The 6000-nt window shown below is 45.0% G+C and overlaps 1 long non-coding RNA gene across 1 annotated transcript; it reads right to left on the bottom strand.

Annotated features, from left to right (window-relative positions):
* Positions 1-3492: 3492 nt before the first annotated feature.
* Positions 3493-5059, bottom strand: LOC135508629 (uncharacterized). Its single transcript, XR_010450825.1, has 2 exons — positions 4338-5059; positions 3493-4123 (listed from the first exon to the last, which is right to left on the bottom strand). It is a non-coding gene; the product is annotated as an uncharacterized LOC135508629 (long non-coding RNA).
* Positions 5060-6000: the final 941 nt, after the last annotated feature.

The raw sequence follows: 6000 nt of genomic DNA, 5'->3' as shown, positions 1-6000 counted from the left end.
TCACAGTGATCCTAACTGATGTCAACGAACCCCCTGTATTCCTAGATGAGGTTACTGTGTGTGTGTTATGGTTATTATGACTTACACAGCTCATTTTAACCTCCTTCGTGTTCCTGTATCCTCTCAAGAGTCTGTCCTGTATGTTCTGGAGAAATCCCCACCAGGACAGATCTACAGGCCAACAGTCTCTGATCCGGAGAACCAGCCTGTGACAGTATGACTTCCTCTCTATCACTCTCTCTCACATACTAGGTGTTGGGTAAATTTCAATTCAGTTAGGAAGTAATTTGAAATTCACCGTATTTTAGTGTAATTTACTGTGCAACCCTGACACATATACTGTCTGTTTATTAGTTGAAATATCTGACTTACATGTTGTTGTGTATTTGTTTACACGGACCCCGTCAAACACAGAGTTTCGTATTGACGTTGGCTCATGATTTCTGACTACAACTAAACAGTTCAACTACCTGACTGACCCCAGAATGTAGAGATGTGTCTCCTGCACACATACATCACATTATAATATTCTATACCAGAGGATTGGGTACTGTGCCGTTGAAAATGTCTCTCCACCGATGTCGCTAACAGCATACCACAGCATTATGTCAGTGTGTAGTGATGTCTTGTAAACGTTGCATTCTAATTCTTCTGAGTCGTGCATTCTGTGTCGTGCATTCTGTGTCGTGCATTCTGTGTCGTGCATTCTGTGTCGTGCATTCTGTGTCGTGCATTCTGTGTCGTGCATTCTGTGTCGTGCATTCTGAGTCGTGCATTCTGTGTCGTGCATTCTGAGTCGTGCATTCTGAGTCGTGCATTCTGAGTCGTGCAACAGTCGTGCATTCTGTGTCGTGCATTCTGAGTCGTGCATTCTGAGTCGTGCATTCTGTGTCGTGCATTCTGTGTCGTGCATTCTGTGTCGTGCATTCTGTGTCGTGCATTCTGTGTCGTGCATTCTGTGTCGTGCATTCTGTGTCGTGCATTCTGAGTCGTGCATTCTGTGTCGTGCATTCTGTGTCGTGCATTCTGAGTCGTGCATTCTGAGTCGTGCATTCTGAGTCGTGCATTCTGAGTCGTGCATTCTGTGTCGTGCATTCTGAGTCGTGCATTCTGAGTCGTGCATTCTGAGTCGTGCATTCTGTGTCGTGCATTCTGTGTCGTGCATTCTGAGTCGTGCATTCTGAGTCGTGCATTCTGAGTCGTGCATTCTGAGTCGTGCATTCTGTGTCGTGCATTCGGAGTCCTGCAGCTATGCCTTCAACCTGACCGTGAGTGATGGGAACAACAGCGTATCCAGAACACTGGTCATCAACGTCGTCAACAGGAACGATGATAAACCTCAGTTCCTAAAGTCAGTATTACTGTTGATTACTTTAGTAACACTTTACTTTAGAAAATACTCATATACATCGTTTATAAAAGTGAATTTGTTTCTAATTTTAAAAAATCTGTCATAAACGGTTGTAGGTAGCACACTGGTTGAAATTGTGCTTTTCTCATTTAGCTGTATCGATTCCTGTATGACCGTACCCATTTTTGTTGTTGTTGTTTTGCTGTATATCTATACTGTGTGTGTTTTATGTCCTATGCAGTACAATCACAGACTTCACAGTCTCTGAGGAGCTGAGTCCAGGGTTTATCGTGACCAACATCACAGCAGTGGTGCCCGATGACTCCTTACAGCATCGGCACCAACAACTACCTGGCTATACACAGATGTGAGTTCACTGCTCAGTCATACTCTACATACTTACCGTACTTCAACAAAATATCGATAATTGACCATAACTAAAAAGGAATTTGTTCTGCGATCAATTAGTGAAGATTGTAATTTTCAGTTTTAACAAACAGTCCCCACTACAATTAGAAAAACATATACTGTATGTCCACATTCTGAGTTCAGCTTCACAACCTGATTTTTTTTTAAACAATCAACATGATTTCGATTTTTTTTTAAACGCTCAGGGTGTGTGTGTGTGTGTGTGTGTGTGTGCGTGCACCCCTGTGTTTTGGCCTGTCCCATGTCTCAGACACTGGCCTGGTGACTATAGCCAACAGGATGGACCATGACTCAGCTCCTCTCAGGGAGGACCCCGTAATAACGGTCTGTGTGACAGCCACCCCCAGCCCCTCTGCTCCTCCCTCCAACACCATCACCCTGACCAACACCATCACCCTGACCAACACCATCACCCTGACCAACACCATCACCCTGACCAACACCATCACTCTGACCATCACTGACATTAACGACAACCCTCCCATCTGCTCCCCAGATGCACAGAGGTCATATTTTTATACTGTTGTTTATCTTTTTTTCCAGTATTGTATCCAACAGATAGAGACAGTCAAGTAGGAAAGGAGTGTGTCAGACGAGATGTGGCTTGGATTTGAAGCCATGCTGACACTAGTATGTGCACGAAGGCAGCAGCCATTATTGCTATGTATCCAATGCATCATTTCCTTTGACTGGATCCAGGGTGGCAGTGTCAGAGACGGAAAAACCTGGGGCCCTGATCACCACGGTAACATGTACAGATAATGACGTTGAGATGGCCTTCAGAGAGTTCCTGTTCACTGGCCTGTCCTGTCTGGGCTGCGCTAACCGCTTTGCTCTGGAACCCACGGGATCCAATCAGATCGTAGTTGGCAGAATACTAATATTTAAAGGGACAGGAGTTTTTCCTGACCAGTGAAATTAAAGTATAAAATTACTGAATGAATCCCATTCATACAAAGTCACAAATGTATACTTACATGAGGTTGTTTACAATTCTGTTCCCGTACAGCTCAAAGGAAACCTAGACCTTGAGGATCCCAGTAACCTGCTTGATGGTAATGAATACAGCTTGTTGGCTGTGGCTGTGGCTGAGGATAAGGATGAGTCCAACCTAAAAGGTAGGTGACTGTTTATTTGCTGGTTTGCTTGTTTATTTTATTATTAGGTGACTTACTGACTAGACTGAACACAATTGTATATCACAAAGTACAGTAGTGTGATTTTTTCTCCCTCCTCCCACTCAGACTCATTTTGAACTCTGATTCCCATGGTGCTTTGCAGGTAGTGCATACAGCTATGTGACGGTGACACCTGTGAATGAGTTTCCCCCTGTGTTTATCCCCCCATTGTATTTCTACAGAATCTCTGAGCTTCTTGGACGTACGTTACTACAACTATGACAACTACACTAAAACAATAACTACACTACAGCAACTACACTACAACTATACCAACTACACTAAAACAATAACTACACTACAGGACAGAGCCTGTTACAAAGCAAAACATGTTCACGTGGTTTAATTTATAGGCTGTTGAAATTGAACATTTATCAAATGTTATGTGTTTGAGAGAAGTGATTTGACTAAATTCAACACACTCCCTACTACTGTAACCAGATTGATGTGGCTCTATTATAGCCTAAAAAGGAATTGAATCGGGGTCCAGTCTCAGTTATCTTAAATATTCACAAGAATACACCAAAGACGTCACAGACTTCATCAAGGCAATTCATTGTCTGGGATTGTCCTGAGAGAGATACAAACACAATAATAATATCTAATACATTCAGTATTGTACATGAAAGAAGATTTCAAGTGACCAAAGATTCCAAGTGACCAAAGATTCCAAGTGACCAAAGATTCCAAGTGACCAAAGATTCCAAGTGACCAAAGATTCCAAGTGACCAAAGATTCCAAGTGATCAAAGATTCTAAGTGACCAAAGATTCCAAGTGACCAAAGCATATTACATGTCAGTGGACGGACAGAAAGCAACATTGTGATTTATAAGCTAACGGTTGAAGGAAACAGATACAGTAATAGAATAATAACTGTTTACAGACACAAAACAAAAAGTTAATGTGACAAGAGCAACTCAGAGGAAGTAAAAAAAAAAAAGTTTGTCCCTACAAGGGCACCATACCACCTCTCCTCTGCGGGCACTGTTGCTGATGAGGGCATCAGTGGATGGCGAAGGGGGGTTCATATAAGGTCTGGCACCTGCCTGTGCTCTATCCCTAGGCTCTGGTGCAGGGCAGTCTGTCCATGTCGTGCCATGGGGTCTCTTTATCGGGGACCCAGGTGTTGCCCACCCACAGAACCACGTTCAGGGAACCACAGATCTGAGAGAGAGAGAGAGGACTGTTAGGCTTTTTCTCAATTTCTTAGAAATCTGTCCTCTCCTTGGCTCGGCCTCCTTCTGCACTGACCCGGAAAAGATTGACATGTGGAAGCTCATGATTAGGCTGGTTTTCACTCGATCAGTTTATTTTTTACATCAGTGGGGAAATAGAGAGAGAGAAAAAAAACATGGACTGAGAAAAGACATTATCTCACCACAGACATGTTGAGACCATTCCCTGTCCTCGTCACTGTGCCAGGGTACACTCTGTAGACCCATGGCCCATGACGACGCACTCCAACCACAGGATGGCAAAGAGTACGATCACCACAATGTTCTGCCAGAATGGAAGGAAGGAGACACACACACACACAAGGAGAGGCTGGGGGACGACAACATGTAAGAGTCAGGGTCCCTCTAGTGGCCTGGAGCCAGCCCTGGTCTGCTGTTTATGTGTCTTAATGAATAAATACTCAGAAGCTTAACCATCAGCTGACCATGCGAGAGCCTGATTCCAATATGTATTACCAGTGTGACAACTATATGCACACAATGACTAGTACTGTCTAGTGTGGTTGACTCACCTACCTCAGTAAAATGCACTGACTATAAGTCTCTCTGGATAAGTGTCTGCTAAATGACCACAATGTAAATGTATTAAGGTGATGGTATTATTCACTGTTTCGTCCCAGAGTGGTGTGTTCATGTAACTCACATAGACCAGCAGTCCCCATACAGTACAGTCCAGTCCCCATACAGTACAGTCCAGTCCCCATACAGTACAGTCCAGTCCCCATACAGTACAGTCCCCATACGGTACAGTACAGTCCCCATACAGTACAGTCCCCATACAGTACAGTCCCCATACAGTACAGTACAGTCCCCATACTGTACAGTACAGTCCCCATACTGTACAGTACAGTCCCCATACGGTACAGTCCCCATACGGTACAGTACAGTCCCCATACAGTACAGTCCCCATACGGTACAGTCCCCATACAGTACAGTACAGTCCCCATACGGTACAGTACAGTCCCCATACAGTACAGTCCCCATACAGTACAGTCCCCATACAGTACAGTCCCCATACAGTACAGTACAGTCCCCATACAGTACAGTACAGTCCCCATACGGTACAGTACAGTCCCCATACAGTACAGTCCCCATACAGTACAGTACAGTCCCCATACGGCACAGTCCCCATACGGTACAGTACAGTCCCCATACAGTACAGTACAGTCCCCATACGGTACAGTACAGTCCCCATACGGTACAGTAGTCCCCATACAGTACAGTCCCCATACGGTACAGTCCCCATACGGTACAGTACAGTCCCCATACGGTACAGTACAGTCCCCATACAGTACAGTCCCCATACGGTACAGTACAGTCCCCATATGGTACAGTCCCCATATGGTACAGTTCCCATACGGTACAGTACAGTCCCCATACGGTACAGTCCCCATACGGTACAGTACAGTCCCCATACAGTACAGTACAGTCCCCATACAGTACAGTACAGTCCCCATACGGTACAGTACAGTCCCCATATGGTACAGTCCCCATACAGTACAGTACAGTCCCCATACAGTACAGTACAGTCCCCATACAGTACAGTACAGTCCCCATATGGTACAGTCCCCATACAGTACAGTACAGTCCCCATACAGTACAGTCCCCATACAGTACAGTACAGTCCCCATACAGTACAGTACAGTCCCCATACAGTACAGTCCCCATACGGTACATGAAGGCCATGATGGTGATGCTCACAATGAACTCAGCTGAGAAGGCAAAGGCCCCCAATCAGGTGAGTATCTGGTATAGTACGATTACACCAGTAGCACCTTGGGGAGGGGGGGGGGGGGGGGCAGGACA

The sequence above is a fragment of the Oncorhynchus masou genome, chromosome 22, assembly GCF_036934945.1.
Source record: "Oncorhynchus masou masou isolate Uvic2021 chromosome 22, UVic_Omas_1.1, whole genome shotgun sequence".
NCBI classification, from domain to species: Eukaryota; Metazoa; Chordata; class Actinopteri; order Salmoniformes; family Salmonidae; genus Oncorhynchus; species Oncorhynchus masou.
Note: the sequence above shows the minus strand (reverse complement) of the source record. Positions and strands in the feature narration are given on the sequence as shown.